The 14,798-nt window shown below is 40.5% G+C and overlaps 1 protein-coding gene across 1 annotated transcript in view; it reads left to right on the top strand.

Annotated features, from left to right (window-relative positions):
* Positions 1–14,798, top strand: part of LOC121449810 (leukocyte immunoglobulin-like receptor subfamily B member 3A) — a 31,431-nt gene that overhangs the window by 12,452 nt on the left and 4,181 nt on the right. The gene's annotated exons all lie outside the window — the stretch shown is intronic.

The following is a 14,798-nucleotide window of genomic DNA, read 5'->3' as shown; positions in this document are numbered from 1 at the left end:
TTAAGAGACTTTGAATTGGTCACTAACTTTGACATAAGGGAAGGCAGGATGCAATAAACTTCATTTGAGTGGGAGAAAGAAATAGCTTCCTACTTAAAATTTTATTTCTTGTGATATCATCTTTTATGTATGAAGATGAATGGGAACCTTACTACCAACATTGATGAAATGTTTTACTATAGGCTAGAAATAGAAAACTAAAAGTAATTCCAGTAGTTATCTAAATTTACAGTACTAGACATGAATCCTTTTTTTATTAAGTGGGTATTACTTCTGAATAGATAACTACTGGTTATTCATGAGACAGTATTACCACTATTGCACTGTTGTGGATATTTTGCTGTTCGGTCATTGTTATGGTTTGTAGACTTTGCAGGTTGATAGGACTACAGATTGCTCTCCTCCCTTGACCCCTTGCAGAGCGTCCTCTGGGACTTTGAGAGCCAGTTCTCAATGAGGAAGCCACCAGGCCAGTATGCTTTATTACTCTACTGAGGTTTGTGCTGGGGTCAAGTCCACTGAGCCTCTCAGGATTCAGAAGGATCACTATAGCAGGCGAAAACTTGCTAAAGATACCTGAGGGTAAATGAAATAAGTTAGCCCACATAAGTCTTCTATCATGTCCTAGTTACTCTTTCTGTGTGCTCGCTAATGCTCTCTTGATGCTTTCCTTTTGATGTTCCTCCTCGATATTCCTTGCTGTTCTTTGCTGTTGACCTTGTTGTTCTACACATTCCACAAGGTTTAGTTTCTAGACCCACACAGACAAAGTTAGCAAATTCTATAGGTGCTAACAGTAGTACTAAGCATTCATTCCAGAGAAACAGGTAAATATGACACGGAGGCACCTTATATCTCAGAGGGGGAGGCATGGCTGTGAAGCTCACTGGCAGATTAACTAAGAATCAATACAAAATTCTAAGAAGAAGTTTTCTCACACTAACTACATTTCTTAAGTGTAACTAGTTAACTGTAAGAAGTTTGTGAATAATAATTGTAGGAAAATACCACAGTGTTGTTGCACTTTCTGAGCACTTCCTCTTCTTTATCCAGCAGCTGGGAACACAGTTTGTGGTAACCATAGTAATCTGTGGGAGGAAGGCAAAAGTGCTTGATTTGCATAAGCATCTTGCTAACTGAATTAAGGGAAATTTTTTGGTGACTTGCCTACAGCTCCAGCAGGTTATCTCAAGGCACCCAAGTGAGAAGGAATTTCTTTTGCTGGGGCTGGTTTAGTGACCCAAGTTTTTTTTTTTCCCTGTGTCTCTAGAGATAAAGGCATAAACTTTAATCTCCTGGGCTATAATCTTACGTTAATTGAAATCAAGGTGAAGGGTAAATACAGAATATTAATAGCTTGTTAGGATAGAGCAAAGGCCAGTAGATTACACCTTCCTGAGTCTGCTGCTAGAAAATTCAGGGCCACCCAGACCTGTTTATCAGTAATAGCAGATATACTGTCTCCCCTACTCAATGCTTGTTGCTTAGGGCTCCTTTATCGTCAATAAGTCCTGTCAATCAGGATAATTGTTGGGGATTACTTTTATTACAAGGAATGAGAGTAGTCAAAATTGATGGTGAAATCTGGCAGCAAGCAGCTTCCTTCTAGAGAAAGATTTGCTCTGTAACCTAGCAAATGTTAAAGATGGAAATATCTAGACAGATCATCTTTTACCATTTATAGAGGGTTGATAAACATCAATAGTTATATTCATAATAGGACAGAAAAGCACTTTAAACAGTGAGCCATCTCTCCAGCCTTCCTTTGTTCTTTGATGCCATTCACACTCAATGTGCGTCTTCTTCCTCAGATAAATCTTCCTGTATATGTACCCCCAGACACACTTAGAAGTGTATCTCTTAGATGATTATAAATAAATCTAGCCTCATTAACAAAGAAGAGTGACCATTATAGGTCCTAGGCAAATCATCTTTTCTTCTAGCTTGAAAATAAAAATAAAGCACATGACTTCCAGCTGCCCAACTTCTCTACTTCTTTCTTAGAGAGGAAGGAAGAGAGAGATAGAAAGATGGAGAGATAAATAGATGATAGATAGATAGATCAAAGAGGTAGTAGTCACATTTATATTACATAAAATAAAATTAAAGTAAAAATCTGTCACAAGAGACCAAGAAATTCATTCTATGTTGTCATTCTGAATCAAGACATCAGACTGAACAAGTAAGAGTATATATTTATACATATCATTATATACAAACATGTAAAGAGAGATAGAGGAAATGCTATACTAGATTCCGGTGTTTACTTTAACATTGGACATAACATTCAGACAGAACATCAGTAAGAAGGCAGCAGACATGAGCAGCCTTGCAGACAATCAAGAACTTTCAACCTACAGAGCACCCACAGAGCTCTCCAGGACAAATTGCTGAGGATCACAGAGCAGATCTCAGCATTAGGAACATTCCTTGTGTGATTCAGACAACAATCAGATGAAATTTAAAATGACTAATAAAATTGGAAGCTAGGTCTGGAGATGCACATCCTAATTCCAGGTACTTGAGATATTAAAGCAGGAGGATTATGATTTCTGAGTGAGACTCAAAAAATACATGGTAAAAACAGGAAAGGGATGTGGTTCCGTGGTAGAAGTGACTAAGGAGAGCTGTGAACCTACACAAAACTGTATGCTTACTTCAAACACCATGAGATTGCGTGTGTGTGTGTGTTCATTTGTGTGCAGATGCCACAAAACAATAGGTTTGATATCAAGCAGTATAAAAAATAGTAATCATGTGAATTAAACAAGAAACCACACAAATTCAAGTAAGCAAAACAGCACTTTCTTCCATAAGCATCAGGTCTAGGTAATCCAATACTCGGAATTATGACATGAATCTGTTATCTGCAAAGTTCACACTGTAGACCCATGGTGTGGGGTCTTCTTTCTATGTGTTGCTTTCATTGGTTGAATAAAGAAAACTGCCTTGGCCTTTTGATAGGGCAGCCCTTAGGTGGGTGGAGTGGACAGAACAGAATGCTGGGTAGAAGGCAGGGTGGCAGACGCCATGCTTCTCCCACCCAAGAGTTAGACTGATGCTGGTAAGTCACGACCTCATGGTGAACACAGATTAATAGAAATGGGTTAATCAAGATGTGAGAGTTGCCAATAAGAGGCTAGAGCTAATGGGCCAGGCAGTAATCTAATTAATACAATTTCTGTGTGGTTATTTTGGGAGTTAAGCTAGCCAGGCGGTGGGACTGGCCTGCTGCCATTTCATACTACGAACCCACAAAATCAAGTTTTTTGAAATCACATATGTGGGACTGGAGAGGTGGGTCAGTGGTTAAAATTACTTGCTATTATTGCAAAGGACCAGCATTTAATCCCCAACATTCATATGATGGCTCATGAGCAGTTTTGGGGGGATCTGATGCATTCTTCTAGTCACTGTGGGCACAGACATACATTCAGGGAAAATACTCCTAGACATAAAATAAAAATAAGTAAATCATTTTTAAAAATTCTCTCTCTCTCTCTCTCTCTCTCTCTCTCTCTCTCTCTCTCACACACACACACACACACAAAACACACAGACACACAAACACAGAGTCTCATAGTGGGTTTAGGAGATGATTTGATCAGTTAAGAGCTTGTGACAAAAGCATGAGGACCTGAGCTTGCTACCTAGCACCCATTCAGAAGCTGGGCATAGTGATATGTGTTTGTCATTCTAGATTTGGAGAGGCAGAGAAAGGAGGAGCCCTGGAATTTGCTTGCCACAAAAATCTAGCCTACTTGGTGTATCTAACATCCAAGTGAGAGACCCTTTCTCAAGAAACATGATAGATGACTCCTGAGAAACAGCACCTGTAATGGTTAGTTTTTATACGTTTGACAAAAAACTAAACACATCTTGTAAGAGAGAATCTCAACTGAGGAGCTCCATCGTGTTTGCCTGTGGACATGTCATGAGAGAAATTTTCTTGATTGCTGACGATGTGGGAGGACTTGGCTCACTGTACACTGTGTCACCCCTAGGCAGGAGGTCCTGAGTGGTGTAAGGAAGCAAACCGAGGAGCCATGGAGACAAAGTTAATAAGCAGTATCCCTTCGTGGTCTTGGCTTCAGTTCCTGCCTCCAGGTGTCTGAAAGAGTTTCTGCCCAGCCTTTCCTTGAAGATGGACTGTAATCTGTAAGCCAAATAAACCCTGTCTCATCTCCCAGGTTGATTCTGGTCAGTGTTTACAGCAACAACACCCAAACTGAACTCTGTCTCCAGTATACATACACACTTGTACACATGCATTATACATATGTACCTACATCCAAACAAACATAAACACACGAGGGAGAGAATATCAAAGTGCTTAAATAAGTATAAAATTTTATGTTGGGGCCACATTCAACTATATCTTTGGCCACATGTAAGGAATGGGTTGTAAGTGAGCCACACCTGCAAAGACAAAAATAAATAAATTAAAATTATCTGAAAACAAGTAAAACAGAATGCAAATATCCATGTATATAAGTGTGATATGTGATATGTGTAAAGCTGGTGGGTGAGGTCATTGTTAGAGCACATGCTCAGCATGCTGGACACCTTGATTTCAAGCCACATGGTCAAATATTTGTTTCTGGTTTTCTGAATTTGGATACTTTCTCTCTGCCTTTTCCTTAGTTTGGATAAATGTTTGTCTATTTTATTGATTTTCTCAAAGAAACAACTCTTTGTCTCATTGATTCTTTGTATTGTTTTTTCTGTTTCTATTTTGTTGGTTTCAGCCCTCAATTTGATTATTTCCTGCCATCTAGTCCTCCTGGGTGAGTTTGTTTCGTTTTGTTCTATAGTTATCAGATGTTCTGTTAACTCACTAGTGTGAAAATTTCCAGTTTTTTATGTACACATATAGAGCTTTAACACATTTAGTGTTAAATGTATACTGCTTTCATTGTGTCTCATAAACTCTGTGGTAATTACTTCTTATTTTTTGTCTATTTGAAACAAACTGGAGACAACTAGAAAGAGGAAACTTGATATTAGAATATGCTGAAATCAAATTTGTCTGTAGACAAGTCTGTAGGACATTTTCTTGATTAATGGTTGATGTAGGAGGGTCCAGCCCATACTGGGTGGCTTAAACCTAGAGTAATATATGAAAGGAAGATGAACTTAAGAAAAGAACCCTTGGCCAACAGTTAAGTGGTTCATCCCAAATCATCACAGTGAGAATAACATACACTTAGAGAGAGTAAGAAATTTAGGAAATAGCCAAAAACTTATTCTCTTAACCACTTTACTTATTCTATTCCTCTTTTAAGGCTTTTAGGAATGGTTGAGACCACTGGCTCATCAGCAGACATGTCAGATCCTAAAACAGGTGAGTAAGGAGATCAGTTACAGAGCTGGATACAGATGGTCTAAGTCTTGTCCAGGGGAAGTAGATGCCCTGTGTGGATTATGGATTCTAGACTACAGTGAACCTTGTGTCTGAAATCACCCAGGCTCAACTCTTCAAGATCACACAGTGGAGAGTCTTACTAGGATTATATTGGGCAGTTTGGTCCTGGTTGTTCTTGGAATTCTTCTATTTGAGGCTCAGCACAGCCAAAGAAAGACATAAGATGCAGCGAGGAGGAGACAGCAGTACACAGCTCAGAGCAGTGGAACCATGACTACCATGCATGGCAAATGCAACAAGCTGATGTGATTCTGGAGATAAATCTGGGCACAGGTTGTGAGAACTGAGCTGGGAATCTTAAGGGAAGTGACATGATAATTTGGAAGCATGGAGATGTCACGGTTGTTTTTGAAGAGAACTATTCTTCCATCAAACTCTGATACCTCCCCACAAATTTCTCTGACTGGTCCCTTCTTTTCTCATCCCTTTGCATCCCTAAAGTACTCATTTTCTATTATTTTTCCATGTAACTTAACAATTTGGATTAATAACTGCATTCCTTCATAAATGATACAGATGTCCCATTTCTTGACTCAGACTGCAAAGTTAGTGAAAACAGTGAAATAAACCGGCAACATCAGTCTCAAGATGAAATAGGTAAATCCAAAAGACACACTAAGACATTTCTTTCTCATCAACACTCCTAGCAACACTAAGGGACTGTGGAAGAAGAAAAGAGAATAGCCTTGAGGCAGGAAAAAAAAATGAGCAACCCCAATATTCTCAGTGTGGCTGGTTTTTATATGCCTCTCCAACTGACACCAGAAATCCATGCAGTTTGGGTCTGAATAGTGGAGTGAGATGAATCAATAATAGTAGTAGCTCATGGCTAAAATCTCAGTGCTCAAAATGCTGAGGTAGAAGGATTGAGGTGAGTTCAATGCAAGACTAGACTACATTGTGAGATTATGTCACAAACAAAAATAACAAAATAGACTAGAGGAAACATCTCATTTGATGGACAGGGTGTATGGAAAATTACTGAATTTTGTTGTTTGAAGGTGAGTTGTGTCAACCACTCTTAGAGTGGTCACTTTGTGATGGACTACATCAAAACATTGCAGCTTCACTTTCTTGTTCATCCAGGGCAGGATCTCCCATTTAGTCAATTCTGAACATCAGAACCAGACACTTCAATGGAAATTAAGTAGCTGATCTTCCCTGGGGTGGAAGCATAGACATTACATCAATTTACAAAACTTCTCTTTCCAGAGCAAGTTCTACTTTTCACAAGCTATTTTTCTCTTTTATTAAATGAATGCATTCATTGACAACATCTGATTATTCCTATCCAATCCTCTTCTATCTCCTTTTTATCCATAGGAACTCTCATCTCATCCCTAACAATCCCATTACCTTGTCTGCGTCTTTTTGTTTTGTAATTTCCCACCAATTTTAACCAACGCTGTCTATCTGAACATAGATTTGGAAGTATAGTAACCTGATGGGCTTACTGGCGGGTACACAACTAAAGACAATGAGTCTCTTTCACCCAGAATCCAACACTAATCAATAGCCAATCAGTGATCAAATAACTAATCAATGATCACTAATCAATGATCAAAGCTCCATAATGAGTCCTTCCCTGACCCATAATTGACTGTTGGCAGGACCAATATTTTATACATCCAGTACTGGATGCATAGTTCACATTTGCATTGGCTATGTTACACCCAGCAAGAATCATTTGTCTGCCATTCTGTCAGTCTTCTTGTTCTTATGATCTTTCCTTTTCCATGATGCACATATGAAGCCATATCCACTACAAATCTACAGAACCATGCCATCACTTATCAGGTCAGTTATCCTGTCAATAATCACTATGTTTTGCTTCTTCATGTCTACATACAAGCCCTTCCAATTAAAAGCCAACTCAAAAGTTTGTTCCAATTCATAGACTTTGTCAAAGTCTGATATATCTACCATATGATTCACAGAGATAAGAAATATCCACTGTTGATGAGCCGTTATTTTTTTATTGATATTTATTGAGCGCTACATTTTTATCTGCTCCCCTCCCTGGCTCTCCCATCCCCGCTTCAACCCTCCCCCAAGGTCCCCATGCTCCAATTTACTCAGGAGATCTTGTCTTTTTCTACTTTCTAGTTCCCATGTGGATTAGATCTATGTAAGTCTCTCTTAGTGTCCTCATTGTTGTTTAAGTTCTCTGCAATTGTGATTTGTAGGTTGGTTTTCTTTGCTTTATGTTTAAAAACCACCTTTGAGTGAATACATGTGATAATTGTCTTTCTGTGTGTCTGGGTTACCTCACTCAAAATAATGTTTTCTAGCAACATCCATTTTTCTGCAAAATTCAAGATGTTATTTTTTCCTGCTGTGTAGTACTCCATTGTGTAAATGTACCACATTTTCCTTATCCATTCTTCGGTCAAGGGGCATTTAGGTTGCTTTCTTATAATTCTTTTTAAAATATTCTTAATTTAAATAGAATTTATGTCACTTTCCCCCTCCCTCTAGGCCCTCACAGATACATTCCTTCAACCTCTACCATGCCCCCCATTCTCAAGTTGATGACCACTTTTTCTTGCGTATTATTGTTACATACACACATACACATATATTCATATTCATATACATTTATATTTTTCTATATAAACATATGTGTATGCAAATATATAAATGCAATCTACTGAGTTCTTTTGGTTTTTCTGTTTCTGTGTTTATGGTTACAGAGTATGAATCCTTCTTCAAAAAAGGCTCTCTTTACAGCAAATAGAGATCATCACAGAAATCAAGAACTGGACACAATTTAGAGATCAATAGATATATCATTAGGAGTCCAGCTCCAACAGATATGTCTATATCACAGCTCTGGCATCTGTGGCCCAGGGAACATCAAAGAAAGATTATAAGAGCCAGGACATCTACAGTGAAACAGTTTCTCCTGGAACTGTCGAGAGAAATGGCCTATCTCAAAACCTGGAATAAGTAAGATCTTAAAAAATGCTAATTGAGAGACAGTATTTCCCCAGGACCCTCAGTTTATCATTCAATACTAAATGGTGAGCCCTGAAACCAAGCTTAAAACTACTTAAAAGTTTCTGCACCCTGATAAGCCTCTCCGTCAACGCAGCAGTCCAAATCAGACAAAATCAAACTGGATAATTAGAAAAAGCCCAGGTTTAATGGATATAACGCTCCCAGATGATTTTCCAGTCCCCCAGAGAGGAGGCAGGAAAGGAAGACTGGAAACCACATGTCTGTTTTCTGGGGGTCAGTTTAAATACCCTGTGAGAGTGGTCTTGAGGGGGAGGAGGGTCATCATTTGTCAAGTTTTCTGAGATGTAGCAGTGTTTAGAGAGAGATGGGAGGGCTTGGGATGGAGCTTCTACCAGAACATTCCAAACTCTTTGGGTGTATAGATGCCAGAGGCTGGGGTGAAGCTTCTATCAGAACATTCCAGACTCTATGAGTATGTGGATGCCAGGGGCTGGGAGTGAAACTTCCACCAGAACACAAACAATGATACAAAATCAATAGTTTGTGTTTATATATTTATGTGTATGTGTGTGTATATGTACAAACACTATATATATGCACACACACATTGTGTATATATATAAAGACTCTTCCCCCATCATATATATAACAATTATTGGAAAAGAAGCCATTATGCGGGCAGTGGTGGTAGCACATGCCTTCAATACTAAATGGTGAGCCCTGAAACCAAGCTTAAAACTACTTAAAAGTTTCTGCACCCTGATAAGCCTCTCCGTCAACGCAGCAGTCCAAATCAGACAAAATCAAACTGGATAATTAGAAAAAGCCCAGGTTTAATGGATATAACGCTCCCAGATGATTTTCTCAGGAAGCAGAGGCAGGCAGATCTCTGTGAGTTTGAGGCCAGCCTGGTCTACATAAGCTTGTTCCAGGACAGGCTCCAAAACTACAGAAAAGCCCTGTCTTGAAAAAAAAAAAAAAAAAGAAGCCATCAATTTGAGAGGAAGATGGGAATTATCAGGAGAAAGAAAGTGGAGGGACCAGTATAATTATACTTAACTTTTGAAAAGCTTCTATTGTGTAGGTATTTGATAAAATAGTTCACATATAAAAGTCAAACTTGCATTTAAGCAATACTACACAAATAAAACATGTGGTCATATTGAATGATAAAACAGAAAATGAAAGCAAAAACCTTTTCCTAATCTTAGATGAAACATTGCTAAATAGAAATATATGTTTTTGAGATGTGCAATTTGATGATTTTATACACATCTACCTTACGATTTCACTGTTAAAATCAATGGGCATTGATCATTGTTAGGATTATGCTGGCAGGATGAATCTAGGCAGTACCCTAGCCAGCCCAGATGTCACTATGCAGATGCAAAGGCCCTTTTAAAGACGAGTTCCATCTGCTCTTGTTCCACCCCCATTCTTCTGAAGAGACAGATGTCTTATTTCTCCTCTCATTCTCTCCCTCCCCTGTACCCACCCTACCCTAATCTCAATACCCTCCTCTAAATTAAGCTCCACACTCAAGGTATGCCTGAGGGTGGATTTGTCTGTCCCCACCCATCATGGGATCTGCAAAAGTCTCATTCATACCATTTTACAAAACTCATCAACAAAGTTTGCTCATTTCTTTCTTTTCAGTAAAAGCATTTAACATACATACTTTCTCCTAATGGATCTCAGTTTTGTGATGTAGTGCTTTTTTTTTTTTAACAGAAAGGGAACAGTGCTGGCTACGGGGGACACATATGAAAGGATGGAACTGCAAAAATTGTACACCACAATTTCTATACTTCATAGAACATTCAATGAAAATATTGGAGGATAAGGGTTGTATTCCCCAGAGGGCAGGGCTTTCCTCTGCCTTGGTGAGATAAGGGACAAAGACAGGAGATAAAGGAAGAGGGAGAGGGAGAGAGAAAGAAACTAGGGAAGTGAGGACAAGATTCTTGTCTTGGAGTAAAAGGACTGTCTCTGGATAGAGAGGAGACAGATGTGGCACATCTGGCGCAAGAAGAAACCCCAAGCTAGGATGAGGTGTTTAATTTTAATTAGGCATGTTAATTAGGTGCACCATAAAGGGCTTTGATAGGTGAGTTTTAATACTTTGATAGTTGGACCTCAGTAGTTGGTCTCAGGAGGAAAGATTAATCAAGTAAGGGAATGGAATGGACCTTGGTGGCCTGCTTTAAGAACGTAATCTAACAGATTTTAGCAAAGCAGAGGGAACTGGGGAGAAGGGCAAGGCCCTACCAAAGCCCCAATGTTCCTTCATTCTCTACTTTTTTGTTTTATCATTGGGTGGTCAGGTGTTGAGTAAGTGAGCACCATTCTCTCTGACTGCTTCTTGTTGACATTGGGGTGGCATAGTTGTTATAGGACCCAAGGAAGCTGGACTATTGTTTAAGATTTAGAAGAGCAGGGTGTGTCAGCTGATGCCCAGGTTCTGTGGGATTATCTGAGTATAGGGAAGTGTGTTAGGTGAGGCTGAAGCAGGATGTAAGATCCTAAGAGACAGATGAGGCTTGTCCTGGAATTTTTAGAGCAGTCTGTAATTGATTTGAAATATGTTGGGACAGATAGATTAGGGGCAGAGGTAAAATTAAGGAGTTTAGAAAAAAATTGTTCTTGGATGTATATTTGAAACTCTTAGGTTTAATTGTTTCTAAGTCATATTTAACAAATCTCTGAAAAGTTTGAGGAGCAAGTATCTATTAAGTAAGGTGTATTTGATACACAGGAGGCTAAATAAAGCTTGTTTCTGTAAACCATAAACATAGTAAAATTGTCATTACAGAATATTACAGCTTGTTTTCTGTGACTGAGTTTGAGCTCCGGGCAGTGTCAGGACAGGAATGGGTTAATTAGTTGGGAAGGTGGCAAGGACTCTGGAGGAAGGAGGTGGGAGATAAGAAGGGTCATAAAGTGATTAAAAGTGGAGAATTTGGTTTTAGGAAGGAAGGAGGGAGGAGTGCATCTCTGAAATAGTGTAACAGTGGAGACAAGCTGACATGGGAAGAAGAGTGGACAGAGCAAGCACCGGTGGTGAATCTGGTTTGGGGACAGGAGGGAGCAGTCAGCATCAGACTGGAGGGCTCTTTGGAGTGACTGCATAGAAGAATCAGCTGGTCTCTGGAGATAGTTTAAGGAGGAGAGAGGGTAGAAAATGAATTTTAGTCGAAGTTTTGGAAGTGTAGGACAGAGTTAAGATATACGAAATTTTGGGATCCTGTGTTTGTGTAAGCTGCAGGAGGATTTAAGGACAGGAAAGATAAACTGAAAACTGAGAACACGGCAGGAGGAAGCCGTGGCTCGCCTTGACCACAGAGACTGCCTGGGAGGAGTCAGTGACCTGAAGCTGGGGGTAGGCTGGACAAGACAGAGGCCCAGGTTGTTGTTATTCTTTTTTTGTTTTTTTGTTTTTTTTTTGGTTTTTTCGAGACAGGGTTTCTCTGTGGTTTTGGAGCCTGTCCTGGAACTAGCTCTTGTAGACCAGGCTGGTCTCTTTTTTAAAAAATGCTGCAAGATCCCCGCAGCAGTAGGCAGCAGAAATGCTGTAGGTCCCAAATGGTGGTAGCGGGCCACAGCAGGCCCTGGGAGCAGCCAGTCCCAGGCAGAGAGGGCTGCTGGTCTCAGAGCAGTGGTGGCAGGCCATGTGGCAGCAGGCAGTGGGCCCCAGGCAGAGACGGCTGCTGGTCCCCGAGCAATGGCTGGTTCCAGGCAGGGAGACACATGGCAGGCGGGCAGAAGACAGAAACATGGATAGACACGACATGCAGGGTGAGGTTGAATGTTTATTCAGGGGGTTATGGAGGAGGAAGGGTGAAGGGGGGACAGAGAGAGGGAGAGAGAGAGAGAGAGAGAGAGAGAGAAGAGGAGAAAGAGACAGAGAAGGGGGAAAGCTGAGAAGTGGGGAGCTGCCTCTCCGAGAGGAAGATGGAAAAGAGGAAGAGCTCAGGCCTGAAGCTGAAGATCAGCCTGCCTCAGAGGATGGGGAGGGGAATGGGTATGGCTTGTCTCTTAAAGGGACCAAAACCATAACATTCCCAGGTCTTCCTTACAATAAAAAGCACACAGGTCAAGGAAGCAGAAAAGGGGCCAAGATGGCTGCGGGCAGGTCAGAGGTAATGGGAGTGGGCGTGGCTTGTCCCTTAAAGCGACAGGAATGCACAACAGTTGTGGCAGACAAGGAGGAGGCAGGTGGATTTGTTTGGGTTATGGGTTGTTGAAGGTTGTTAGGGAGAGTTGGAGGTGTTGGGGGAGGAGGAAGGCAGGTTGGGAGAGGAACTCTAAAAAAACAGCAAATGTGGTTTCAGAGCAGAAGGAAAAACAGGGACTGCTGTTAACAGCTCTAAACTACAGTGAAGACTTTTGTCAGCAGCTGCGAAGGGGGTGGGAGGCAGGAAGTTGCCTATGGCAGTAGCTGCTGGGACCCCTAGGGCCTGAGTAGCAGGACCTGAGACTATGGTGCCTGGGGGGAGGGAGGATGGACACACAACTACAGTGGAAATGGCTGACTTGGTCAGCAGAGGTTACAGGTCACTAAAGGTGCTGGCCATGCTTTCCTTTGTTTACATTCCCTGGGTTATATCAGTGGTGGGGCAGTGAGCTTCTGTCCCTGCACAAACTTTCAAAAAATAGTAGATGAAACTTTCCCAAGTTTGTTCCATGTTCAACAAGAACATCAGGATCTCCTTACACAAGAGGACCAGCATAGTTCACAATCTCAAAAGACATTAGAGACAGTGTCCTAGACCAAAAAGGTAGCAAGTAACATACTCTGTCATATAAGAAGAATGGCAGACATGATCAATATGGGTTCTTTCTATGAATCAAGGTTAATTTAAAAATTTCAAACATCAAGCTAATATTTTCCATGCACAAAAAGTAAAAGGGAAACATGTTTACTAGAATAGATAAAAAGAATTTTATGAAAAGTCAGTATGTTTTCATAAATGTGAAAATTGACCACTGTTCACTTATTGTATATTAATTTACAAAAAACAGATGAAAATATTCTTCTGTTACATAAAGTGACATATTTATCCTAGAAATTTGTAATGGCATCAGTATTTTTCATGCCACATGTACTCCACAGTGCCCTAGGCAAATTCGTGGAGGTATAAAGATATCTTGCTAGTAACAGTAGTGATGGGCACAATTCAGTTATGGAGCTGTAACTGTGAAGGATATTACAAGAAAAGATGTCTTTATCTACAAACAGCTTAATGTTATAACTAGAAAATCCTCAGGGCACTTACACAAGGAAAGTCTTGAGTGTCTCAAAGTCACTAGAGGGACAGTATATGAAAGCTAACCTAATTAAAAAGAAGCACTCAGAAAAACTTATCATCTGAGCCATGTGTGAATACCATAAATACATCATGAGAATGGAAAAACCCTAATCTACTAGAGAAATGAGCTTCCCCACCTCATTTTCAGGTGATATCCACTGTGGCGGTGAGAAAGGTAGATTTTTAAAGTTACTGACAAGCCAGGAGGGTTAAGGAAGTTGTTGAGGGCTAAGAAGCCTACACAAACACCACACAAGTCCTACCACCACAGAGACCTCTCAGGATCTAACACCAAAACCATCTGAAACCTGCACCCACTGGAATATGGACAGGAAATCGCCCAATGTCCCAGACAGCCACACACACTAAGTACTGAGTGTGTTCTGCCAAGAGGGGAGTCACATAAATACCAAGAAAACCCAATTTGAAACCCTAGCTACACAGATCCGACCCAGCACCAAAACTGAGTCTAGACAGAGAGACTCTTTCTTGCCACCATGAGCAGCAAGAACTGTCCTCAGCTGGTTAGAAACATAAAGTTGCAGAATTAAGCTAGCCTATTTTATGCAGCTATGGCTTAAGTGACTATAATTTATAAAGAATAAACCATGAATGAGGTGTCCAGGAGGTAATGATTGGAGGACAAACATGCAATCAGGTTTCTGGTGAGTCGCTTTCTCACTGAGAACATGTCGCTTCTACTGTGGTTGAATATCCGGTATTGAGGTCGGAGAAAGATGAGATGCCATCTGTTGAGGCCACAAGTCCTCTGAAGGAGGTTCTGTGAGGAGGGTCTGGCCCTAGAAGTAAAGGACTCCCAGTGGAGAGTCCTTGATCAAAACTGGCCAGCCACAGACCACTCTCAGCTGAGAAGTTCCTTCTCAGGAAGACACTAGGACTATTTATTGCTAAGTCCTGGCCATTCATAACATGAAAATCATTCAGACAGATATAGAGATTCCATGGAATTGCTGCTTCTGTAAGAAGAGACTATAGCCCACCACTGGCCTATAAACCTAACACACAGGAAGGAGGGAGATAAGGGGTGTGTGGATTGTCTGAACTTCACGAGGCTCTTTTTCAAAAAAAATAATTAGAGAATA

The sequence above is a fragment of the Microtus oregoni genome, unplaced genomic scaffold (genome assembly GCF_018167655.1).
Source record: "Microtus oregoni isolate MIOR12 unplaced genomic scaffold, Mior012 000006F_ref0000085, whole genome shotgun sequence".
Lineage (NCBI taxonomy): Eukaryota > Metazoa > Chordata > Mammalia > Rodentia > Cricetidae > Microtus > Microtus oregoni.
Note: the sequence above shows the minus strand (reverse complement) of the source record. Positions and strands in the feature narration are given on the sequence as shown.